Source organism: Pseudorca crassidens, chromosome 3 (genome assembly GCF_039906515.1).
Source record: "Pseudorca crassidens isolate mPseCra1 chromosome 3, mPseCra1.hap1, whole genome shotgun sequence".
Lineage (NCBI taxonomy): Eukaryota > Metazoa > Chordata > Mammalia > Artiodactyla > Delphinidae > Pseudorca > Pseudorca crassidens.
The window spans coordinates 179,650,863-179,678,456 of record NC_090298.1 but is presented as its reverse complement, the minus strand read 5'-3'; the positions used below and the strand labels follow the sequence as shown (position 1 = coordinate 179,678,456).

Below are 27,594 nucleotides of genomic sequence, written 5' to 3'. Positions count from 1 at the left end.
TCCACTTATGGTCCTATAGCTTAGGGAAATTAGAATCAAAAAGGCACAGCCACCCCAAAGTTTGGGACGGCTCTGTTTACAAGAACCTCGTTTACAGTACGAGTTCAATATCACAGAAAGCGAAAAATGGATAAAGAAATTGTGGTAGGTACATACAATGCAATATCACTCAGCAAAGAAATCTATGTCATCAGGCCCGTAGCAGCATAATGAGTGGATTCAGGTACGATGATTCTAAGTGAAATAAGTCACACAGAAAAAGAAACATCATAAGATATCACTACTACACGGAATGTAAACTTGGCTACACAGGAACAGAATTACAAAACAGAACAGGGTCTCAAATGTAGAAAACCAACTTATGCTTGCTTAAGGGGAAAGGTGAGTTGGGGTGCTGCATAAAACCAGAGATTGAAATTAGCACAGATACCGTTCCATAAGCCAAATATGTAATAGACAAGAGCTACTCCTTGCTCAACGAAGAGGACTCAACACCCCATATTAAACGTCTAAGAATATACCTGACTAGTAAGAATCTTAAAACCTATGGATTTATATGTCTCCGAAAGAGAACCAAGCGTGTGTACAGTGGCATAAGCGCAGCAGTGATAGGATTGGTGAGGATCGGTGAGCAAATGGAGACCCTTTGAAGTCATATTGCATGGTACCCATTCCATGGGTCTCAACTCTCCAGGTTTAAGGGATTCTTCCTTCAGCTAAAACATGCATGTGGAACCCAGAGTATGATCCACCGTGTGATCGGGAAATGTGTTCAAATGTGTCAGATTTCGTCCCCTGGTCCTCAGGTGCAACATTCCAGACGCTTTACTAACACTCTCCCCACTTGGAGAGTCAGTGCCTTTAACCTCCTGTTTGGCCCAGTTTTCAACTTCTGCGGAAAGTGAACAGGAATAGGGAGAACCAATGAGAGACTAGCTGGAGGTGTCTGGACGGGCAAATTTATCTCTCATTTCCCACCAGGAAGAGGAATTAACCAAAGGCTCAGCCTGCCATGCTGGAACCACACTAGGGCCTGAAGCAATGCTGCGGTGTTGCGGCCAGCTCACAAGAAAGCGAGTTGAAGAAAGGAGCTCAGGGGCACTGTAATTCACAAACCTGCAGAGTTATAAATGACAGCTATCGTCCAAAAATCTATTGAAGTAAGGCTGCCAAGAGGACTTGAATGCGGGGCAGAATTGCAGGAAACCGATTTCAGAAGGAAGACTGGAATTGCATGTAAAGCATAGGAAAAGAGGCAGAACGTCCACAATGATGCACTTGGCCAAAAAGGGCATATGCGTTTTTTCCTCAGGAAAAAAAGCTTACGCCCTTTTTGGCCAACCAAGCAAGCTTGCAAAGGAAATCTGCACTACAATGAAGTCTCACTGCTCCCCGGTCAAAAGGGCCATCGGAAAAAAGTGTAAAATCCAGAAAGGCAGGACAGGCCATGGAGAACTGGGAGCCTTGTTATGCTGATGGGCGGGATGTAAATTGCCAACAGCCACTCTGGAGAAGTGTATGGTGTTTCCTGAAACATCTACAAAACAAAGCAACAGAGCCTAGGGCACTTCCACTTATGGTCCTATAGCTTAGGGAAATTAAAATCAAAAAGACACAGCCACCCCAAAGTTTGGGACGGCTCTGTTTACAAGAACCTCGTTTACGGTACAAGTTCAATATCACAGAAAGCGAAAATTGGATAAAGAAGTTGTGGTACTTACGTACAATGCAATATCACTCAGCAATGAAACCTATATCATCAGGGCCGTAGCAGCATAATGAGTGGATTCAGGTACGATGATTCTAAGTGAAATAAGTCACACAGAAAAAGAAACATCATAAGATATCACTACTACACGGAATGTAAACTTGGCTACACAGGAACTGAATTACAAAACAGAACAGGGTCTCAAATGTAGAAAACCAATTTATGCTTGCTTAAGGGGAAAGGTGAGTTGGGGTGCTGTATAAAACCAGAGATTGAAATTAGCACAGATACCGTTCCATAAGCCAAATATGTAATAGACAACAGCTACTCCTTGCTCAACGAAGTGGACTCTACATCCCATATTAAACGCCTAAGAATATACCTGACTAGTAAGAATCTTAAAACCTATGGATTTATATGTCTCCGAAAGAGAATCAAGCGTGTGTACAGCGGCATAAACGCAGCAGTGATAGGATTGGTGAGGTTTGGTGAGCAAATGCAGACCGTTTGAAGTCATATTGCATGGTACCAATTCCATGGGTCTCAACTCTCCAGGTTTAACGGATTCTTCTTTCAGCTAAAACATGCATGTGGAACCCAGAGTATGATCCACCGTGTGATCGGGAAACATGTTCAAATGTGTCTCAGTTTTCGTCCCCTGGTACTCAGGTGCAACATTCCAGACGCTTTACTAAAACTCTCCCCACTTGGAGAGTCAGTGCCTTTAACCTCCTGTTTGGCCCAGTTTGCAATTTCTGCAGAAAATGAACAGGAATAGGGAGAACCAATGAGAGACTAGCTGGAGGTGTCTGGACGGGCAAATTTAACTCTCATTTCCCACCAGCAAGAGGAATTAACCAAAGGCTCAGCGTGCCATGCCGGAACCACACTAGGGCCTGAAGCAATCCTGCGGTGTTGCGGCCAGCTCACAAGAAAGCGAGTTGAAGAAAGGAGCTCAGGGGCACTGTAATTCACAAACCTGCAGAGTTATAAATGACAGCTATCGTCCAAAAATATATTGAAGTAAGGCTGCCAAGAGGACTCGAAAGCGGGGCAGAATTGCAGGAATCCGATTTCAGGAGGTAGACTGGAATTGCATGTAAAGCATAGGAAAAGAGACAGAACGTCCACAATGATGCACTTGGCCAAAAAGGGCGTATGCGTTTTTTCCTGAATATATTCAGGAAAAAACGCATACGCCCTTTTTGGCCAACCAAGCAAGCTTGCAAAGGAAATCTGCACTACAATGAAGTCTCACTGCCCCCCGGTCAAAAGGGCCATCTGAAAAATGTATAAAATCAAGAAAGGCAGAACAGGCCATGGAGAACTGGGAGCCTTGTTATGCTGATGGGCGGGATGTAAATTGCCAACAGCCACTCTGGAGAAGTGTATGGTGTTTCATGAAACATCTAAAAAACAAAGCAACAGAGCCTAGGGCACTTCCACTTATGGTCCTATAGCTTAGGGAAATTAAAATCAAAAAGACACAGCCACCACAAAGTTTGGGACGGCTCTGTTTACAAGAACCTCGTTTACGGTACAAGTTCATTATTACAGAAAGCAAAAAATGGATAAAGAATTTGTGGTACTTACGTACAATGCAATATCACTCAGCAATGAAATGTATGTCATCAGGCCCATAGCAGCATAATGAGTGGATTCAGGTACGATAATTCTAAGTGAAATAAGTCACACAGAAAAAGAAACATCATAAGTTATCACTACTACACGGAATGTAAACATGGCTACACAGGAACTGAATTACAAAACAGAACAGGGTCTCAAATGTAGAAAACCAACTTATGCTTGCTTAAGGGGAAAGGTGAGTTGGGGTGCTGTATAAAACCAGAGATTGAAATTAGCACAGATACCATTCCATAAGCCAAACATGTAATAGACAAGAGCTACTCCTTGCTCAACGAAGTGGACTCTACATCCCATATTAAACGTCTAAGAATATACCTGACTAGTAAGAATCTTAAAACCTATGGATTTATATGTCTCCGAAAGAGAATCAAGCGTGTGTACAGTGGCATAAGCGCAGCAGTGATAGGATTGGTGAGGTTCGGTGAGCCAATGCAGAACCTTTGAAGTCATATTGCATGGTACCCATTCCATGGGTCTCAACTCTCCAGGTTTAAGGGATTCTTCCTTCAGCTAAAACATGCATGTGGAACCCAGAGTATGATCTACCGTATGATCGGGAAACGTGTTCAAATGTGTCTCAGGTTTCGTCCCCTGGTACTCGGGTGCAACATTCCAGACGCTTTACTAGCACTCTCCCCAACTGGAGAGTCAGTGCCTTTAACCTCCTGTTTGGCCCAGTTTGCAATTTCTGCGGAAAATGAACAGGAATAGGGAGAACCAATGAGAGACTAGCTGGAGGTGTCTGGACGGGCAAATTTAACTCTCATTTCCCACCAGGAAGAGGAATTAACCAAAGGCTCAGCGTGCCATTGCGGAACCACACTAGGAACTGAAGCAATGCTGCGGTGTTGCGGCCAGCTCACAAGAAAGCGAGTTGAAGAAAGGAGCTCAGGGGCACTCTAATTCACAAACCTGCAGAGTTATAAATGACAGCTATCGTCCAAAAATATATTGAAGTAAGGCTGCCAAGAGGACTTGAAAGCGGGGCAGAATTGCAGGAAACCGGTTTCAGGAGGTAGACTGGAATTGCATGCAAAGCATAGGAAAAGAGGCAGAACGTCCACAATGATGCACTTGGCCAAAAAGGGCGTATGCGTTTTTTCCTGAATATATTCAGGAAAAAACGCATACGCCCTTTTTGGCCAACCAAGCAAGCTTGCAAATGAAATCTGCACTACAATGAAGTCTCACTGCCCCCCGGTCAATAGGGCCATCTGAAAAAAGTGTAAAATCCAGAAAGGCAGGACAGGCCATGGAGAATTGGGAGCCTTGTTATGCTGATGGGCGGGATATAAATTGCCAACAGCCACTCTGGAGAAGTGTATGGTGTTTCCTGAAACATCTAAAAAACAAAGCAACAGAGCCTAGGGCACTTCCACTTATGATCCTATAGCTTAGGGAAATTAAAATCAAAAAGACACAGCCACCCCAAAATTTCGGACGGCTCTGTTTACAAGAACCTCGTTTACGGTACAAGTTCAATATCACAGAAAGCAAAAAATGGATAAAGAAGTTGTGGTACTTACGTACAATGCAATATCACTCAGCAATGAAATCTATGTCATCAGGCACATAGCAGCATAATGAGTGGATTCAGGTATGATGATTCTAAGTAAGATAAGTCACACAGAAAAAGAAACATCATACGATATTACTAATACACGGAATGTAAACTTGGCTACAGAGGAATTGAATTACAAAACAGAACAGCGTCTCACATGTAGAAAACCAACATATGCTTGCTTAAGGGGAAAGGTGAGTTGGGGTGCTGCATAAAACCAGAGATTGAAATTAGCACAGATACCGTTCCATAAGCCAAATATGTAATAGACAAGAGCTACTCCTTGCTCAACGAAGTGGACTCTACACCCCATATTAAACGCCTAATAATATACCTGACTAGTAAGAATCTTAAAACCTATGGATTTCTATGTCTCCGAAAGAGAATCAAGCATGTGTACAGCGGCATAAACGCAGCAGTGATAGGATTGGTGAGGTTCGGTGAGCAAATGCAGACCCCTTGAGGTCATATTGCATGGTACCCATTCCATGGGTCTCAACTCTCCAGGTTTAAGGGATTCTTCCTTCAGCTAAAACATGCATGTGGAACCCAGAGTATGATCCACCATGTGATCGGGAAACGTGTTGAAATGTCTCTCATTTTTCATCCCCTGGTACTCGGGTGCAACATTCCAGTCACTTTACTAAAACTCTCCCCACTTGGAGAGTCAGTGCCTTTAACCTCCTGTTTGGCCCAGTTTGCAATTTCTGCGGAAAATGAACAGGAATAGGGAGAACCAATGAGAGACTAGCTGGAGGTGCCTGTACGGGCAAATTTAACTCGCATTACCCACCAGGAAGAGGAATTAACCAAAGGCTCAGCGTGCCATGCCGGAACCACACTAGGGCCTGAAGCAATCCTGCGGTGTTGCGGCCAGCTCACAAGAAAGCGAGTTGAAGAAAGGAGCTCAGGGGCACTGTAATTCACAAACCTGCAGAGTTATAAATGACAGCTATCGTCCAAAAATATATTGAAGTAAGGCTGCCAAGAGGACTTGAAAGCGGGGCAGAATTGCAGGAAATCGATTTCAGGAGGTAGACTGGAATTGCATGTAGAGCATAGGAAAGAGACAGAACGTCCACAATGATGCACTTGGCCAAAAAGGGCGTATGCGTTTTTTCCTGAATATGTTCAGGAAGAAACGTATATGCCCTTTTTGGCCAACCAAACAAGCTTGCAAAGGAAATCTGCACTACAATGAAGTCTCACTGCCCCCCGGTCAAAAGGGCCATCTGAAAAAAGTATAAAATCCAGAAAGGCAGGACAGGCCATGGAGACTTGGGAGCCTTGTTATGCTGATGGGTGGGATGTAAATTGCCAACAGCCACTCTGGAGAAGTGTATGGTGTTTCCTGAAACATCTAAAAAACAAAGCAAAAGAGCCTAAGGCACTTCCACTTATGGTCCTATAGCTTAGGGAAATTAAAATCAAAAAGACACAGCCACCCCAAAGTTTGGGACGGCTCTGTTTACAAGAACCTCATTTACGGTACAAGTTCAATATCACAGAAAGTGAAAAATGGATAAAGAAGTTGTGGTACTTACGTACAATGCAATATCACTCAGCAATGAAATCTATGTCATCAGGCCCATGGCAGCATAATGAGTGGATTCAGGTACGATGATTCTAAGTGAAATAAGTCACACAGAAAAAGAAACATCATAAGTTATCACTACTACACGGAATGTAAACTTGGCTACACAGGAACTGAATTACAAAACAGAACAGGGTCTCAAATGTAGAAAACCAACTTATGCTTGCTTAAGGGGAAAGGTGAGTTGGGGTGCTGCATAAAACCAGAGATTGAATTTAGCACAGATACCATTCCATAAGCCAAATATGTAATAGACAAGAGCTACTCCTTGCTCAACGAAGTGGACTCAACACCCGATATTAAACGTCAAAGAATATACCTCACTAGTAAGAATCTTAAAACCTATGGATTTCTATGTCTCCAAAAGAGAATCAAGCGTGTGTACAGTGGCATAAACGCAGCAGTGATAGGATTGGTGAGGTTCGGTGAGCAAATGCAGACCCTTTGAGGTCATATTGCATGGTACCCATTCCATGGGTCTCAACTCTCCAGGTTTAAGGGATTCTTCCTTCAGCTAAAACATGCATGTGGAACCCAGAGTATGATCCACCGTGTGATTGGGAAACGTGTTCAAATGTGTCTCAGGTTTCGTCCCCTGGTACTCGGGTGCAACATTCCAGACGCTTTACTAGCACTCTCCCCAACTGGAGAGTCAGTGCCTTTAACCTCCTGTTTGGCCCAGTTTGCAATTTCTGTGGAAGATGAACAGGAATAGGGAGAACCAATGAGAGACTAGCTGGAGGTGTCTGGACGGGCAAATTTAACTCTCATTTCCCACCAGGAAGAGGAATTAACCAAAGGCTCAGCGTGCCATGCCGGAACCACACTAGGGCCTGAAGCAATCCTGCGGTGTTGCGGCCAGCTCACAAGAAAGCGAGTTGAAGAAAGGAGCTCAGGGACACTGTAATTCACAAACCTGCAGAGTTAAAAATGACAGCTATCGTCCAAAAATATATTGAAGTAAGGCTGCCAAGAGGACTTGAAAGCGGGGCAGAATTGCAGGAAACCGGTTTCAGGAGGTAGACTGGAATTGCATGTAAAGCATAGGAAAAGAGGCAGAACGTCCACAATGATGCACTTGGCCAAAAAGGGCGTATGCGTTTTTTCCTGAATATATTCAGGAAAAAACGCATACGCCCTTTTTGGCCAACCAACCAAGCTTGCAAAGGAAATCTGCACTACAATGAAGTCTCACTGCCCCCCGGTCAAAAGGGCCATCTGAAAAAAGTGTAAAATCCAGAAAGGCAGGACAGGCCATGGAGAATTGGGAGCCTTGTTATGCTGATGGGCGGGATGTAAATTGCCAACAGCCACTCTGGAGAAGTGTATGGTGTTTCCTGAAACATCTAAAAAACAAAGCAACAGAGCCTAGGGCACTTCCACTTATGGTCCTATAGCTTAGGGAAATTAAAATAAAAAAGACACAGCCACCCCAAAGTTTGGGACGGCTCTATTTACAAGAACCTCGTTTACGGTACAAGTTCAATAACACAGAAAGTGAAAAATGGATAAAGAATTTGTGGTACTTACGTACAATGCAATATCACTCAGCAATGAAATCTATATCATCAGGCCCGTAGCAGCATAATGAGTGGATTCAGGTACGATGATTCTAAGTGAAATAAGTCACACAGAAAAAGAAACATCATAAGATATCACTACTACACAGAATGTAAACTTGGCTACACAGAAACTGAATTACAAAACAGAACAGGGTCTCAAATGTAGAAAACCAACTTATGCTTGCTTAAGGGGAAAGGTGAGTTGGGGTGCTGCATAAAACCAGAGATTGAAATTAGCACAGATACCGTTCCATAAGCCAAATATGTAATAGACAAGAGCTACTCCTTGCTCAATGAAGTGGACTCTTCACCCCATATTAAGCGCCTAAGAATATACCTGACAAGTAAGAATCTTAAAACCTATGGATTTATATGTCTCCGAAAGAGAATCAAGCGTGTGTACAGCGGCATAAATGCAGCAGTGATAGGATTGGTGAGGTTCGGTGAGCAAATGCAGACCCTTTGAGGTCATATTGCATGGTACCCATTCCATGGGTCTCAACTCTCCAGGTTTAAGGGATTCTTCCTTCAGCTAAAACATGCATGTGGAACCCAGAGTATGATCCACCGTGTGATCGGGAAACGTGTTCAAATGTGTCTCAGTTTTCGTCCCCTGGTACTCGGGTGCAACATTCCAGAGGCTTTACTAACACTCTCCCCACTTGGAGAGTCAGTGGCTTTAACCTCCTGTTTGGCCAAGTTTGCAATTTCTGCGGAAAATGAACAGGAATAGGGAGAACCAATGAGTGACTAGCTGGAGGTGTCTGGACGGGCAAATTTAACTCTCATTTCCCACCAGGAAGAGGAATTAACCAAAGGCTCAGTGTGCCATGCCGGAACCACACTAGGGCCTGAAGCAATGCTGCGGTGTTGCGGCCAGCTCACAAGAAAGCGAGTTGAAGAAAGGAGCTCAGGGGCACTCTAATTCACAAACCTGCAGAGTTATAAATGACAGCTATTGTCCAAAAATATATTGAAGTAAGTCTGCCAAGAGGACTTGAAAGCGGGGCAGAATTGCAGGAAACCAATTTCAGGAGGTAGACTGGAATTGCATGTAAAGCATAGGAAAAGAGGCAGAACGTCCACAATGATGCACTTGGCCAAAAAGGGCGTATGCGTTTTTTCCTGAATATATTCAGGAAAAAACGCACACGCACTTTTGGGCCAACAAAGCAAGCTTGCAAATGAAATCTGCACTACAATGAAGTCTCACTGCCACCCGGTCAATAGGGCCATCTGAAAAAAGTGTAAAATCCAGAAAGGCAGGACAGGCCATGGAGAATTGGGAGCCTTGTTATGCTGATGGGCGGGATGTAAATTGCCAACAGCCACTCTGGAGAAGTGTATGGTGTTTCCTGAAACATCTAAAAAACAAAGCAACAGAGCCTAGGGCACTTCCACTTATGATCCTATAGCTTAGGGAAATTAAAATCAAAAAGACACAGACACCCCAAAATTTCGGACAGCTCTGTTTACAAGAACCTCGTTTACGGTACAAGTTCAATATCACAGAAAGCGAAAAATGGATAAAGAAGTTGTGGTACTTACGTACAATGCAATATAACTCAGCAATGAAATCTATGTCATCAGGCCCATAGCAGCATAATGAGTGGATTCAGGTATGATGATTCTAAGTAAGATAAGTCACACAGAAAAAGAAACATCATAAGATATCCCTAATACACGGAATGTAAACTTGGCTACAGAGGAATTGAATTACAAAACAGAACAGCGTCTCACATGTAGAAAACCAACATATGCTTACTTAAGGGGAAAGGTGAGTTGGGGTGCTGCATAAAACCAGAGATTGAAATTAGCACAGATACCGTTCCATAAGCCAAATATGTAATAGACAAGAGCTACTCCTTGCTCAACGAAGTGGACTCTACACCCCATATTAAACGCCTAATAATATACCTGACTAGTAAGAATCTTAAAACCTATGGATTTCTATGTCTCCGAAAGAGAATCAAGCATGTGTACAGCGGCATAAATGCAGCAGTGATAGGATTGGTGAGGTTCGGTGAGCAAATGCAGACCCCTTGAGGTCATATTGCATGGTACCCATTCCATGGGTCTCAACTCTCCAGGTTTAAGGGATTCTTCCTTCAGCTAAAACATGCATGTGGAACCCAGAGTATGATCCACCATGTGATCGGGAAACGTGTTGAAATGTGTCTCATTTTTCATCCCCTGGTACTCGGGTGCAACATTCCAGTCACTTTACTAAAACTCTCCCCACTTGGAGATTCAGTGCCTTTAACCTCCTGTTTGGCCCAGTTTGCCATTTCTGCGGAAAATGAACAGGAATAGGGAGAACAAATGAGAGACTAGCTAGAGGTGCCTGTACGGGCAAATTTAACTCTCATTTCCCAACAGGAATAGGAATTAACCAAAGGCTCAGCGTGCCATGCCGGAACCACACTAGCGCCTGAAGCAATGCTGCGGTGTTGCGGCCAGCTCACAAGAAAGCGAGTTGAAGAAAGGAGCTCAGAGGCACTGTAATTCACAAAACTGCAGAGTTATAAATGACAGCTATCGTCCAAAAATATATTGAAGTAAGGCTGCCAAGAGGACTTGAAAGCGGGGCAGAATTGCAGGAAACCGATTTCAGGAGGTAGAATGGAATTGCATGTAAAGCATAGGAAAAGAGGCAGAACGTCCACAATGATGCAATTGGCCAAAAAGGGCGTATGCGTTTTTTCCTGAATATATTCAGGAAAAAACGCATACGCACTTTTGGGCCAACCAAGCAAGCTTGCAAAGGAAATCTGCACTACAATGAAGTCTCACTGCCCCCCAGTCAAAAGGGCCATCTGAAAAAAGTGTAAAATCCAGAAAGGCAGGACAGGCCATGGAGAATTGGGAGCCTTGTTATGCTGATGGGCGGGATGTAAATTGCCAACAGCCACTCTGGAGAAGTGTATGGTGTTTCCTGAAACATCTAAAAAACAAAGCAACAGAGCCTAGGGCACTTCCACTTACAGTTCTATAGCTTAGGGAAATTAAAATCAAAAAGACACAGCCACCCCAAAGTTTGGGACGGCTCTGTTTACAAGAACCTCGTTTACAGTACAAGTTCAATATCACAGAAAGCGAAAAATGGATAAAGAAGTTGTGGTACTTACGTACAATGCAATATCACTCAGCAATGAAATCTATATCATCAGGACCGTAGCAGCATAATGAGTGGATTCAGGTACGATGATTCTAAGTGAAATAAGTCACACAGAAAAAGAAACATCATAAGATATCACTACTACACGGAATGTAAACTTGGCTACACAGGAACTGAATTACAAAACAGAACAGGGTCTCAAATGTAGAAAACCAACTTATGCTTGCTTAAGGGGAAAGGTGAGTTGGGGTGCTGCATAAAACCAGAGATTGAAATTAGCAAAGATACCGTTCCATAAGCCAAATATGTAATAGACAAGAGCTACTCCTTGCTCAACGAAGTGGACTCTACACCCCATATTAAACGCCTACTAATATACCTGACTAGTAAGAATCTTAAAACCTATGGATTTCTATGTCTCCAAAAGAGAATCAAGCGTGTGTACAGTGGCATAAACGCAGCAGTGATAGGACTGGTGAGGTTCGATGAGCAAATGCAGACCCTTTGAAGTCATATTGCATGGTACCCATTCCATGGGTCTCAACTCTCCAGGTTTAAGGGATTCTTCCTTCAGCTAAAACATGCATGTGGATCCCAGAGTATGATCCACCGTGTGATCGGGAAACGTTTTCAAATGTGTCTCAGTTTTTGTCTCCTGGTACTCGGGAGCAACATTCCAGTCCCTTGACTAACACTCTTCCCACTTGGAGAGTCAGTGCCTTTAACCTCCTGTTTGGCCCAGTTTGCAATTTCTGTGGAAGATGAACAGGAATAGGGAGAACCAATGAGAGACTAGCTGGAGGAGTCTGGACGGGCAAATTTAACTCTCATTTCCCACCAGGAAGAGGAATTAACCAAAGGCTCAGCGTGCCATGCCAGAACGACACTAGGGCCTGAAGCAATCCTGCGGTGTTGCGGCCAGCTCACAAGAAAGCGAGTTGAAGAAAGGAGCTCAGAGGCACTGTAATTCACAAACCTGCAGAGTTATAAATGACAGCTATCGTCCAAAAATATATTGAAGTAAGGCGGCCAAGAGGACTTGAAAGCGGGGCAGAATTGCAGGAAACCGACTTCAGGAGGTAGACTGGAATTGCATGTAAAGCATAGGAAAAGAGGCAGAACGTCCACAATGATGCACTTGGCCAAAAAGGGCATATGCGTTTTTTCCTGAATATATTCAGGAAAAAACGCATACGCACTTTTTGGCCAACCAAGCAAGCTTGCAATGGAAATCTGCATTACAATGAAGTCTCACTGCCCCCCAGTCAAAAGGGCCATCTGAAAAAAGTGTAAAATCCAGAAAGGCAGGACAGGCCATGGAGAATTGGAGCCTTGTTATGCTGATGGGCGGGATGTAAATTGCCAACAGCCACTCTGGAGAAGTGTATGGTGTTTCCTGAAACATCTAAAAAACAAAGCAACAGAGCCTAGGGCACTTCCACTTACGGTTCTATAGCTTAGGGAAATTAAAATCAAAAAGACACAGCCACCCCAAAGTTTGGGATGGCTCTGTTTACAAGAACCTCGTTTACAGTACAAGTTCAATATCACAGAAAGTGAAAAATGGATAAAGAAGTTGTGGTACTTACGTACAATGCAATATCACTCAGCAATGAAATGTATATCATCAGGCCCATAGCAGCATAATGAGTGGATTCAGGTACGATGATTCTAAGTGAAATAAGTCACACAGAAAAAGAAACATCATAAGATATCACTACTACACGGAATGTAAACTTTCCTACACAGGAACTGAATTACAAAACAGAACAGGGTCTCAAATGTAGAAAACCAACTTATGCTTGCTTAAGGGGAAAGGTGAGTTGGGGTGCTGCATATCCAGAGATTGAAATTAGCACAGATACCGTTCCATAAGCCAAATATGTAATAGACAAGAGCTACTCCTTGCTCAACGAAGTGGACTCTACACCCCATATTAAACGCCTAAGAATATACCTGACTAGTAAGAATCTTAAAACCTATGGATTTCTATGTCTCCGAAAGAGAATCAAGCGTGTGTACAGCGACATAAACGCAGCAGTGATAGGATTGGTGAGGTTCGGTGAGCAAATGCAGACCCTTTGAGGTCATATTGCATGGTACCCATTCCATGGGTCTCAACTCTCCAGGTTTAAGGGATTCTTCCTTCAGCTAAAACATGCATGTGGAACCCAGAGTATGATCCACCGTGTGATCGGGAAACGTGTTCAAATGCGTCTCAGGTTTCGTCCCCTGGTACTCGGGTGCAACATTCCAGACGCTTTAGTAGCACTCTCCCCAACTGGAGAGTCAGTGCCTTTAACCTCCTGTTTGGCCCAGTTTGCAATTTCTGTGGAAGATGAACAGGAATAGGGAGAACCAATGAGAGACTAGCTGGAAGTGTCTGGACGGGCAAATTTAACTCTCATTTCCCACCAGGAAGAGGAATTAACCAAAGGCTCAGCGTGCCATGCCGGAACCACACTAGGGCCTGAAGCAATCCTGCGGTGTTGCGGCCAGCTCACAAGAAAGCGAGTTGAAGAAAGGAGCTCAGGGACACTGTAATTCACAAACCTGCAGAGTTATAAATGACAGCTATCGTCCAAAAATATATTGAAGTAAGGCTGCCAAGAGGACTTGAAAGCGGGGCAGAATTGCAGGAAACCGGTTTCAGGAGGTAGACTGGAATTGCATGTAAAGCATAGGAAAAGAGGCAGAACGTCCACAATGATGCACTTGGCCAAAAAGGGCGTATGCGTTTTTTCCTGAATATATTCAGGAAAAAACGCATACGCCCTTTTTGGCCAACCAAGCAAGCTTGCAAAGGAAATCTGCACTACAATGAAGTCTCACTGCCCCCCGGTCAAAAGGGCCATCTGAAAAACGTATAAAATCCAGAAAGGCAGGACAGGCCATGGAGAATTGGGAGCCTTGTTATGCTGATGGGCGGGATGTAAATTGCCAACAGCCACTCTGGAGAAGTGTATGGTGTTTCCTGAAACATCTACAAAACAAAGCAACAGAGCCTAGGGCACTTCCACTTATGGTCCTATAGCTTAGGGAAATTAAAATCAAAAAGACATAGGCACCCCAAAGTTTGGGACGGCTGTGTTTACAAGAACCTCGTTTACAGTACAAGTTCAATATCACAGAAAGCGAAAAATGGATAAAGAAGTTGTGGTACTTACGTACAATGCAATATCACTCAGCAATGAAATCTATGTCATCAGGCCCATAGCAGCATAATGAGTTGATTCAGGTACGATGATTCTAAGTGAAATAAGTCACACAGAAAAAGAAACATCATAAGATATCACTACTATACGGAATGTAAACTTGGCTACACAGGAACTGAATTACAAAACAGAACAGGGTCTCAAATGTAGAAAACCAACATATGCTTGCTCAAGGGGAAAGGTGAGTTGGGGTGCTGCATAAAACCAGAGATTGAAATTAGCACAGATACCATTCCATAAGCCAAATATGTAATAGACAAGAGCTACTCCTTGCTCAACGAAGTGGACTCTACACCCCATATTAAACGCCTAAGAATATACCTGACTAGTAAGAATCTTTAAACCTATGGATTTCTATGTCTCCGAAAGAGAATCAAGCATGTGTACAGTGGCATAAACGCAGCAGTGATAGGATTGGTGAGGTTCGGTGAGCAAATGCAGACCCCTTGAGGTCATATTGCATGGTACCCATTCCATGGGTCTCAACTCTCCAGGTTTAAGGGATTCTTCCTTCAGCTAAAACATGCATGTGGAACCCAGAGTATGATCCACCATGTGATCGGGAAACGTGTTCAAATGTGTCTCAGTTTTCATCCCCTGGTACTCGGGTGCAAAATTCCAGTCACTTTACTAAAACTCTCCCCACTTGGAGAGTCAGTGCCTTTAACCTCCTGTTTGGCCCAGTTTGCCATTTCTGCGGAAAATGAACAGGAATAGGGAGAACCAATGAGAGACTAGCTGGAGGTGCCTGTACGGGCAAATTTAACTCTCATTTCCCACCAGGAATAGGAATTAACCAAAGGCTCAGCGTGCCATGCCGGAACCACACTAGGGCCTGAAGCAATGCTGCGGTGTTGCAGCCAGCTCTCAAGAAAGCGAGTTGAAGAAAGGAGCTCAGAGGCACTGTAATTCACAAACCTGCAGAGTTATAAATGACAGCTATCGTCCAAAAATATATTGAAGTAAGGCTGCCAAGAGGACTTGAAAGCGGGGCAGAATTGTAGGAAACCGATTTCAGGAGGTAGACTGGAATTGCATGTAAAGCATAGGAAAAGAGGCAGAACGTCCACAATGATGCACTTGGCCAAAAAGGGCGTATGCGTTTTTTCCTGAATATATTCAGGAAAAAACGCATACGCCCTTTTTGGCCAACCAAGCAAGCTTGCAAAGGAAATCTGCATTACAATGAAGTCCCACTGCCCCCCGGTCAAAAGGGCTATCTGAAAAAAGTGTAAAATCCAGAAAGGCAGGACAGGCCATGGAGAATTGGGAGCCTTGTTATGCTGATGGGCGGGATGTAAATTGCCAACAGCCACTCTGGAGAAGTGTATGGTGTTTCCTGAAACATCTAAAAAACAAAGCAACAGAGCCTAGGGCACTTCCACTTACAGTTCTATAGCTTAGGGAAATTAAAATCAAAAAGACACAGCCACCCCAAAGTTTGGGACGGCTCTGTTTACAAGAACCTCGTTTACAGTACAAGTTCAATATCACAGAAAGTGAAAAATGGATAAAGAAGTTGTGGTACTTACGTACAATGCAATATCACTCAGCAATGAAATCTATGTCATCAGGCCCATAGCAGCATAATGAGTGGATTCAGGTACGATGATTCTAAGTGAAATAAGTCACACAGAAAAAGAAACATCATAAGATATCACTACTACACGGAATGTAAACTTGGCTACACAGGAACTGAATTACAAAACAGAACAGGGTCTCAAATGTAGAAAACCAACTTATGCTTGCTTAAGGGGAAAGGTGAGTTGGGGTGCTGCATAAAACCAGAGATTGAAATTAGCACAGATACCATTCCATAAGCCAAACATGTAATAGACAAGAGCTACTCCTTGCTCAACGTAGTGGACTCTACATCTCATATTAAACACCTAAGAATATACCTGACTAGTAAGAATCTTAAAACCTATGGATTTATATGTCTCCGAAAGAGAATCAAGCGTGTGTACAGCGGCATAAATGCAGCACTGATAGGATTGGTGAGGATCGGTGAGCAAATGCAGACCCTTTGAAGTCATATTGCATGGTACCCATTCCATGGGTCTCAACTCTCCAGGTTTAAGGGATTCTTCCTTCAGCTAAAACATGCATGTGGAACCCAGAGTATGATCCACCGTGTGATCGGGAAACGTGTTCAAATGTGTCTCAGTTTTCGTCCCCTGGTACTCGGATGCAACATACCAGACGCTTTACTAAAACTCTCCCCACTTGGAGAGTCAGTGCCTTTAACCTCCTGCTTGGCCCAGTTTGCAATTTCTGCGGAAGATGAACAGGAATAAGGAGAAGCAATGGGAGACTAGCTGGAGGTGTCTGGACGGGCAAATTTAACTCTCATTTCCGACCAGGAAGACGAATGAATCAAAGGTTCTACGTGCCGTGCTGGAACTAGATTAGGACCTGAAGAGATCCTGCGGTTTTGTGGCAGGCTCACAAGAAAGCGAGTTGAAGAATGGAGCTCAGGGGCACTGTAATTCACAAACCTGCAGAGTTATAAATGACAGCTATCATCCAAAATTATACTGAAGTTAGGCTGTGAAGAGGACTTGAATGTGGGGTAGAATTGCTGGAAACCGATTTCAGAAGGTACACGGGAGTCGCTCTTAAAACATAGGAAAAGAGACAGAACTTGGAAAATAATGCACTTGGCAAAAAAGGGCATATGTGTTTTATCCAGAGCTCTCATAACTGAGGGGAGGAGATTCCCAGCAGGCTCCAACTGCCACCTAGGGCTCACGTTGCCAAGGCAACGTGAGCAAGCCAGGCAGGAGTTACCTCACAGCAGAGGTCCCACCTCACAGAAGGGTGAGAAACCCAGCCAACATCAGACTCTCACCAGAGGGCCCACATCACCAAGGGGATGGGAACCAGGCAGGAGTGTCTTCACACCAGTGGGGCCACATCATTGAAAGGTGAGGTACTCAGCACATGTGTCCTCAAACCAGAGGACCCACATCACCAAGGGCCTCGGAGTGAGGCAGGCAGGAGTAGCCTCACAACACTGGGCCCATAGAATAAAAAAGTGAGGAATCCAGCAGTTGGAACCTCCCAGCAGGTGGCCCAGAGCACCGAGGCTATGGGATCCAGGCCACAGTGAACTCACAGAAGAGGGCCCATGTCATGAAACTGAGCAACCCAGCCATTGGGACCTCAGAGCAGGAGGCCCACATCCCCATGGGGATGGAAATCTGGTAGGAGTGTCCTCGCACCACTGAGAACATATCAGAAAATTTTGGCCGACCAGCAGTTAGGGCCTGACGCCAGAGGACCCTCATCACCAAGGGAAGGAGGCTCCCAGCAGGCTCCAACTGCCACCAGAGGGCTGACGTCACCAAGGCGATGTGTGCCAACCAGGCACGAATGATCTCACAGCAGAGGGCCCACCTCAGAGAAGTGTGACGAACCCAGTCAGGATCAGACTCACACCAGAGGGCCCACATCACCAAATGGATTGGAACCAGGCAGGAGTATCCTCACATGAGTAGGGCCACATCATCTAAAGGTGAGGAACCCAGAACATGTGGCTTCAAACCATAGGACACCCATCACCGAGGGGCTGGGAGTGAGGCAGGCAGGAGGAGCCTCACAACAGAGGGCCCAAAAATAAGAAAGGTGAGGAATCCAGCAGTTGGAACCTCCCAGCAGGCGGCCCAGAGCACAGAGGCTAGGGGATCCAGGTCGGAGTGAACTAACACCAGACAGCCCACATCATGAAACTGTGAGCAACCCAGACATTGGGACCTCAGAGCAGAAGGCCCACATCCCCATGGTGATGGGAACATGACAGGAGTGTCCTGGCATCACTGGGCTCACATCAGAAAACGTGGGGTACTCAGAAGTTAGGGCCTGACTCTAGAGGGCACTCATCACCGAGGGGAGGAGGCTCCCAGCAGGCTCCAGCTGCCACCAGAGGGCCAACGTCGCCAAGGCGATGTGTGCCAGCCCGGCAGGGGTGACCTCACAGCAGAGGGCCCACCTCACAGAAGGGTGAGGAACACAGCCAGGATCAGACTCTCACCAGAGGGCCCACATCACCAAGGGGATGGGAACCAGGCAGGAGTGTCCGCACACCAGTGAGACAACATCATCGAAAGGTGAGGATCCCAGCACATGTAGCCTCAAACCAGAGGAACCACATCACCAAGGGGTTCGGAATGAGGCTGGCAGGACCGGCCTCACAACACAGGGTCCATAGAATATAAAAGTTGAGGAATCCAGCAGTTGGAACCTCCCAGCAAGCAGCCCAGAGCACCGAGGCTATGGGATCCAGGCCACAGTGAACTCACAGCAGAGGGCCCACATCATGAACCTGTGAGCAGCCCAGCCGTTGGGACCTCAGAACAGAAGGCCCACATCCCCATTGGGATGGGAACCTGGCAGGAGTGGCTTTGCACCACTTAGCACATATCAGAAAATGTTAGGAGCCCAGCAGTTAGGGCCTGACGCCAGGGGGCCCTCATAACTGAGGGGAGGAGACTCCCAGCAGGTTCCAACTGCCAACAGAGGGCCCACGTCTACAAGGTGGCATGTGCCAGCCAGGCAGTAGTGACCTCACAGCAGAGGGCCTATCTCACAGAAGGGTGAGGAACCGAGGCAGGATGAGACTCTCACCAGGGGGCCCACAACACCAAGGGGATGAGAACCAGTCAGGACTGTCCTCCCACCAGTGGGGCCACATCATCGAAACGTGAGGAACCCAGCACATGCGGCCTCATATCAGAGGACATACATCACAAAGGGGATGGGAGTGAGGCAGGTAGGAGTAGCCTAAAAACAGAGGGCCCAAAGAATAAAAAAGGTGAGGAATCCAGCATTTGGAACCTCCCAGCAGGCGGCCGAGAGCACAGAAGCTATGGGATGCAGGCAGGAGTGAACTAACACCAGAGAGCCCACATCATGAAACTGTGAGCAACCCAGGCGTTGGGACCTCAGAGCAGAAAGCCCACATCCCCATGTGGATGGGAACATAACAGGAGTGTCCTGGCATCACTGGGCTCACATCAGAAAACGTGGGGAGCCCAGCAGTTAGGGCCTGATGCTAGAGGGCCATCATCACCGAGAGCAGGAGGTTCTCAGCAGGTTCCATGTGCCAACAGAGGGCCCACGTCGCCAAGGTGATTTGTGCAAGTCAGGCAAGATTGACCTCACAGCAGAGGGCCTACCTCACAGAAGAGTGAGGAACCCAGCCAGGATAAGACTGTCACCAGAAGACCCACATCACCAAGGGGATGGGAACCAGGCAGGAGTGTCCTCACACCAGTGGGGTCACATCACTGAAAGTTGCGGAACCCAGCACATGTGGCCTCAAACCAGAGGACCCACATCACGAAGGGGTTGCGAGTGAGGCAGGCAGGAGGAGCATCACAACACAGGACCCATAGAATACAAAAGTTGAGGAATCGAGCAGTTGGAACCTCCCAGCAGGCGGCCCAGAGCACAGAGGCTATGGGATCCAGGCCACAGTGAACTAACACCAGAGAGCCCACATCATGAAATTGTGATCAACCTAGCCGTTTTAACCTCAGAGCAGAAGGACCACATCTCTATGGAGATGGGAACCTAAGAGGAGTGCCCGAGCATCACTGGGCTCACTAAGAAAAGTTGGGGAGCCCAGCAGTTAGGGCCTGACGTCAGGGGGCCCTCATCACAGAGGTGAGGAGGCTCCCAGCAGGGTCCAAGTGCCACCAGAGGGCTCATGTCAACAAGGCGAGGTGAGCAAGCCATGCAAGAGTTACCTGATCGTAGAGGGCCCACCTCACAGATGGGTGAGGAACCCAGCCAGGATCAGACTCTCACCTGAGGGCCCACATCAGCAAGGGGATGGGAACAAGTCAGGACTGTCTTCCCTCCAGTGGGGCCACATCATCGAAAGGTGCGGAACCCAGCACATGTGACCTCAAATCAGAGGACACATATCACAAAGGGAATGGGAGTGAGGCAGGCAGGAATAGCCTAAAAACAGAGGGCCCAAAGAATAAGAAAGGTGAGGAATCCAGCAGTTGGAACCTCCCAGCAGGCGGCCAAGAACACAGAAGCTATGGGATGCAGGCAGGAGTGAACTAACAGCAGAGAGCCCACATCATGAAACTGTGAGCAACCCAGGCGTTGGGACCTCAGAGCAGAAGGCCCATATCCCAATGGGGATGTGAACCTGGCTGGAGTGTCCTCGCACCACTGGGCGCACATCACAAAATGTGGGGAGCCCAGCAGTTAGGGCCTGACGCAAGAGGGCCCTCATCACCGGGGGGAGGAGATTCCCAGCACGCTCCAACTGCCACCACACGGCTGACTTCAGCAAGGCAATGTGTGCCAGCCATGCAGGAGTGACCTATCAGCAGAGGGTCTCCCTCACAGAAGGGTGAGGAACACAGCCAGGAACAGACTCTCACCAGGGGGTCCACATAACCACGTGGATGAGAACCAGGCAGGAGTGTCCTCACACTAGTGGGGCCACATCATCGAAAGGTGAGGAACCCATAAAGGTGGCCACAAACCAGAGAACCCACATCACCAAGGGGTTGAGAGTGAGGTAGGTGTCTGGACGGGCATATTTAACACTCATTTCCCACCAGGAAGAGGAATTAACCAAAGGCTCAGCATGCCCTGCCAGAAGCAGATTAGGGCCTGAAGCAGTCTTGCGGGTTTGCGGCCAGCTCACAAGAAAGCGAGTTGAAGAAAGGAGCTCAGGGGCCCTGTAATTCACAAACCTGCAGAGTTATAAATGACAGATAACGTCCAAAAATATATTGAAGTAAGGCTGCGAAGAGGACTTGAAAGCGGGGCAGAATTTCAGGAAACCGATTTCAGGAGGTAGACTGGATTTGCATTTGAAGCATAGGAAAAGAGGCAGAACATCGACAATGCTGCACTTGGCAAAAAAGGGCGTATGAGTTTGTTCCTGAATATATTCAGGAAAAGACACATATGCCCTTTTTGGCAAACCAAGCAAGCTTGCAATGGAAATCCGAACTACTATGAAGTGTTACTTCCCCCCGGTCTAAAGGGCCATCTGAAAAAAGTGTAAAATGCAGAAAGGCAAGACAGGCCATGGGGATAAAGGAGCCTTGTTATGCTGATGGGCGGGATGTAAATTGCCAACAGCCACTCTGGAGAAGTGTATGGTGTTTCCTGATACATCTGAAAAACAAAGCAACAGAGTCTAGGGCATTTCCACTTATGGTCCTATAGCTTAGGGAAATTAAAATCAAAAAGACACAGCCACCCCAAAATTTGGGACGGCTCTGTTTACAGGAACCTCTTCTACGGTACAAGTTAAGTATCCCAGAGAGCAAATAATTGATAAAGAAGTTGTGGTACTTAACGTACAACAGAATACCACTCAGCAATGAAATCTGTGTCACCAGGCCTGTACCAGCATAATGAGTGGATTGGGGCACGATGATTCTAAGTGAAATAAGTCACACAGAAAAAGAAACATCATAAGATATCACTAATGCACGGAATGTAAACTTGGCGACACATGAACTGAATTACAAAACAGAACAGGGTCTCAAGTTTAGAAAACCAACTTATGCTTGCTTAAGGGGAAAGGTGATTTGGGGTGCTGCATAAAACCAGAGACTGAAATTAGCACAGATACCGTTCCATAAGCCAAATATGTAATAGACAGGACCTACCCCTTGCTCAACGAAATGGACTCAACAATGAGGTATCACCTCACACCTGTTAGAATGGGCATCATCTGAAAATCTACAAACAACAAATGCTGGAAAGGGTGTGGGGAAAAGGAAGCCTCTTCCACTATTGTTGGGCATATAAATTGATACAGTCACTATGGAGAACAATATGGAGTTTCTTAAGAAACTAATAATAGAATTACCATATGATACAGCAATCCCAGTACTGGACATATACCCAGACAAAACCATAAATCAAAAAGAGACATTCACCGCAATGTTCATTGCATCAATATTTACAATATCGAGGTAATGGAAGCAACCTAAATGCCCACAGACAGACGAATGCATAAAGATGTGGTACATATATAAAATGGAATATTACTAAGCCATGAAAGGAATGAAATTGGGTCATTTGTAGAGACGTCGATGGATCTAGAGACTGTCATACAGAGTGAAGTAAGTCAGAAAGAGAAAAACAAATCTTGTATATTCATGCATATATGTGGAACCTAGAAAAACTGTACAGATTAACCGTTTTGCAAGGCATAAATAGAGCAACAGATGTAGACAACAATCGTATGGACAACAAGGGGGGAAAGCTCTTGGGGGGGTGGTGGTGGGAGGAGTTGAGAGATTGGGATTGGCATGTAAACATTTATATGTATAAAATAGATAACCAATAAGAACCTGCTGTATAAAAATATAAAATAAAATTCAAAATTAAAAAGAAATAAAATTTAAAAAATAAAACAGAAAAAACAATTATTCCCTTCACATACATGTATTTATATGAATAAATTATTTCCATGCTTATATCTGTAAATACAAAAAAGAGGAATAAAATCTACCTTGAACCAAAAACGAAAAAGAGAAAAAAAAAACAGAACCCACCAGTTACTCAGAGGAAAACCGTAGCAGGGCACTTGCTCCAGTTGTAAATAATTCTGAAGTTGGTCAGTGGTGGGGAATCGTCTCCCATTCAGCCAGCAGCCCCCACACAACAAGCGTCCTCATTGCAAAGCTGGGGCACCGTGCCGAGGCATCTGTGAGTGAACGTGAGCTGAGCCCCAGGCCAGTTGCTGCTGAACTGTTCCCACCCTTCCCAGGTAAAACACCTGAATATATACAAGGACTTGAAAGCCTAGAGGAAGGGCCATGGAGCCACACGAGTGACAGCATGCCAGCTGACTTGGTGCCTGCAGGCCAGCCAGGATGGTCCTGGCCCTGGGTGCTCTTCTGGAAGATTTCCATTTCCCTGCCTGAGATACCCGTCCTGTCCCTGCCCCCACTGCTTTTTTCCTTCCTCACCTCTGCCCAGGGAGAAATTCCAGCAGCAGGTATGGGTGACACATCCTCTTCTTTAGCAGGTGGCAGCCTGGCAACTGCTGCAGAAAGTCCAGCAGAGCCCCACTCACACTGGGCCACCCACAAAGCCGTGGCCTCTCACTCCTTCCCACCAGCCCAGCCCCGAGACTGCTGACAGGGCAGAGAAAATGGCGTCAGGCACAGCTGCAGGGGCTCTTGTTGCCTGGAGTGGTATTTATATTGATCTCAACCCAGGCACACCTGGGGAGGGCTGGCCGGCACGGTAAGGCTGCCCAGGTCAGCCAATCATCACCCCTCAGGGGCTCACAGTTGCAGAAAATGGAACTTGCTGAACCGGCCAGGTCCAAGGAACAGGTGTGGGCTCCTGAGAGTCAGGATAGACAAGGGGCTGCAGCTTTGCTTGTTTTCTAATCATTTTATCTGGCCCATGAGTGGGAGACAACTTCAAGAAAACCCTCTCCTAATGAGAGGAACCCAGGAGTCAGGGAGAGGAGGGGTGGGTGGTGGTTGGAGACAGAGACCTGGTGTCCCAGGTGCAGTGGAAGTCTCTGGAAGACCAGGTGGAGGGAGGCCACACAGAGTGATGCCCAGGGTCACAGACCTGTCGGAGCTGCTGTTTGTTAGTTCAAGTCCTGCTCTGAGGTGCTCTGTGTCAGCTCTGAGCAACAGGTGAGATGGGGGTGCTCTTCAATGAGGGCTATGTGCACGGTTCTTGTGTGCCCAGCCCTGCCACGGTACCTGCAAGGGTAGCTCTGTATCCTGGGAGAGGCCTGACAACGAGAGCCCCGTGGGCTGGGTTGGGGGTGGGGTACCTGCCCAGGAGAGCTCCATATCCTGGGATTGGCCTGACCACGAGAGCCCCATGGGCTGCTGGGGACCTGGTAAAGGATGTCAGGACAGTCAGTGAAGCCACCGAGGATATACCTCCAGTTGCTCCATTTCCTACACCCTGCTGGTCATTCTACCAACCACCAGGACATGGTATTCTGTATTAGTCTTCAATGATGCCTTCTTTTGTATTCCATTAGTCCCAGAGTCACAAGAAATTTTGGCTTGTGAGTGGCAGGACTCAACATACAACTAAAACAATACTTCCGGGCCGTCTTGCCCCAAGGGTTCAAAAATTCCCACACCATCTTTGGGGAAAGCTTAGCTAAAGACCGAAAAGTTCTACCTCTGGAAAAGGAAACCCTCCTTCAATATGCAGACGACATTCTGATCACCAGCCCTACTAAGGAGGCCTCTGAACTACCAAGCCAATAAAGGATAGAAGTTGTCCAAGAAAAAGCTCAAATATCACAGACTGCGGTGACCTGCCTGGGCTTCATTCTCACAGAAGGTCGGAGAAGCCCATCCCAGGAAAGGGAAGAAACCATTTGCAGCCTTACCCCTTTCTAAAACTAGAAGACAGCTTAGGGGTTCCTGGGGAGGCCAGGGTTTGCTGCTTCTGGATCCCTAACTACAGTCTACTAGCTGGGCCTCTATATGAAACACTGAAGGGAAAAGATGATGATCCTTTTGAACAGAATCCAGAAGTGGCCTTTCAAGAATGGAAAGAGCAGTCAATTCAGACCCTTGCCCTGGAACTCCCTAATTGAGCTAAACCCTTTGACCTTTCCATTCCCGGTGAAAGGTGAGTCGCCATTGGAGAATTAGTGCAAAAACTGGGACCACTTGAAATGGAACAACACAAGAATGCCATCCAGGTAGGATAAACTACAGTCACCAAGGGGCTTGGCCCACTGCCACATCTGGCCAAGATACTGGCGGTATCTAAAAACCTGGAAATCAGCAGCCCAAAAGGCCACCTCCCTCCTAAGGGAAAAGGACCCCACGTGGTGATCCTAATCACCAACCATGCCCTGAAGTTGCAGGGTTCGCTCCGTGGGCACACCGACCTCGAGTGAGGAGGCCCTCCAACTCCAACATCCAGAGAGATAACCGGGGGCAACAGGGCACCATGACGACTCGTGTGAACATCACTTGACCTGGAGTTTCTCTCATAAAAACAACAATAGTGTGTCCCGAAGGAGTAGACTACTGCTTGCAGGACTTACTGCACCCGGAGGGGAGATAATAATCTTGGCGGGGGAAACGTATATCACACTGTCACCATAGAAAAGCCTACAGACACCGTGATGATGGTGGCCAATAAGACCGGCTGGACTCCTGTTTACTTCAAAAGGCTGTTGACTCAGTGGCCATCATGGTCCTTGATCACCACTGACCCTGGACTGTCTGGGAGTTGAGCGGGCAGGGCTCTGACACCTGGTGCTGTTTTTACATTAATTCAGGGGCCTAATTGAAGAAAGAGCAGACTACTGGTCAGAGCATCTAGGCTGGCAGAAACGGTCAGCCTAAGGTGGCCGAACAAATGTGGGGCGGGGTGAAACCGGCCCCCACAGCGTCTCTGCACATCTCTTTTCTGGGCCCTTAAAGGTCATTAGAATCTATAACACTTCCAATGCTGGTGCTCAGGCGGACGAGCAGGGAGGCAGGGGTCCTGGGGCCAATCAACGTCACCTGGAGGCTGCTGGGGAGAAGTTCTGACCCTCGTCCCCTGGTATGAGGGCTCCCAAGTCAGCACTCAGCAGTTACAGAAGAAGGGTCTGCACCCTCAGCACTCCAAGAATGAGGAACGGGACAAAAGGCAGAGGAGGGGTTTGTCCCCAGCAAAGCCCATTAAAAATCCCTGGGAGATAAAAATAGAATCTGGGCAATAAAGTCAAGTCTGACCTTTTTTATCCTTTGTGCTTTGTCTAATTTCACGTGCTCCTAGGGTCCCGCATGCAGAGGTTCCACACCCGGCACTTCAGACCAGATTTCCTAGTGCAGAATGGCTGGGTCGACACCTCAACTCCTGGGGCCCAGTGCAGACTCCGAGATATAGAGCCTGAGCTGCAGCCAACCCGGCCCTCGAGTGCTCCATCCCCTCCCTCCCACTGACTCTGACAGGATCTCTACACAGCAGCCCAGCCCACAGCCCACGGGGTAGTGCATGCTCTCACCTCTCCATTCTGTTTAAAATATAAAGTTTCCTTTGCTTGTGAACCAAACTCAGTCTCGATCTGTTGGCCGCAATGACACTGGGCAGGGGGACACTTGTTGGGGTCCACTCTGGAGGATCAGTAACAGAAATTGAGACTATTGTAACTTCAATGAACAGATGTGTGAGCCAAACTGTAGTTAACATAGAACAGTTTATAAGGCTCGGGTAAAATAAGATGTTTCTAACACTTCCATTTGATATTTCCATCACTTTATTATAAGCAAGTTCAGTGAAAAGGTTTGTCTTATTTGTCAGGTCAATATTAGAGAAATGAAGTGATTTCTTTCCAAGGATGTACATCTAATAATCTTGGTTAAAGCTTCAATCTTGTTTTAAATGCTTTTCCATTGAAAATGATACCTCTCTTTCAGCTCCCCCATTTCTGAGAAGTATAAAATCTTATAATTTATTATTACCAAAGGGGAAAGGTAGGAGGAGGGATAAATTAACAGTTTGGAATTAACACATACACACTGCTATGTATAAAATAGATCATCAACAAGGAACCACTGTATAGCACAGGGAACTACACTCAATATTTTGCAATAACCTATAAGGGGAAATAATCGGAAAAAGAATAGATATTTTTATTGACATCATCTATCAATGACAGTTAAAGTGTAACCTAAGGGAAGCCGGTGGTGAGTGCCTCTGACCCTGAAGACTTCAATCATCTAAAGTTTGGACTCTGCCTACTTCCCAAGGCCCTTAATGAACATATGTGTAGCCGTAGCTTAAAAAATTCCCCAGTTTGGGTTTCGGGGAGACACTGATTTTGAAAAAGCCCTGGTGTTCTCCTTACATGAATGGGACTCTTCCTACTGCTAAAACATGTCTGTCACACCCAGAGGATGGTATACCGTCTGATCGGGAAGAGTTTGGAAAAGGCATCTCATCTCCTCATCTCCTGGTGCTCGGGTTCACCCCTCCAGCGTCTTTACTAACAGTCTCCCCACTTGGAGATGTCAACACTGTCAACATCCTGTTGCGTACAGTTTGGAATTTGTCCAGAGGATGAAGCGGAAGGATGAGGAACAATGAGAGACAAGTCCTAGGTGTTCAGACAGGCACATGTCACTCTAATTTCCAATCAGGAAGACGAATTGACCAAAGGCTAGGGTTGCCCATGGAAACAGTATAGGGCTTGAGGAAATCCCAC

At 46.2% G+C, this 27,594-nt stretch overlaps 1 long non-coding RNA gene across 2 annotated transcripts in view; it reads right to left on the bottom strand.

Moving 5' to 3' along the window:
- Positions 1–4,894: 4,894 nt before the first annotated feature.
- LOC137220952 (uncharacterized) overlaps positions 4,895–27,594 on the bottom strand; it is a 1,206,879-nt gene continuing 1,184,179 nt past the window's right edge. For both annotated transcript variants that reach the window (XR_010941856.1, XR_010941857.1), the window contains exons 5-6: positions 9,617–9,702; positions 4,895–4,963 (exon numbers count right to left, since the gene is read on the bottom strand). This is a non-coding gene — a long non-coding RNA (uncharacterized lncRNA). The remainder of the gene's footprint in view (positions 4,964–9,616; positions 9,703–27,594) is intronic.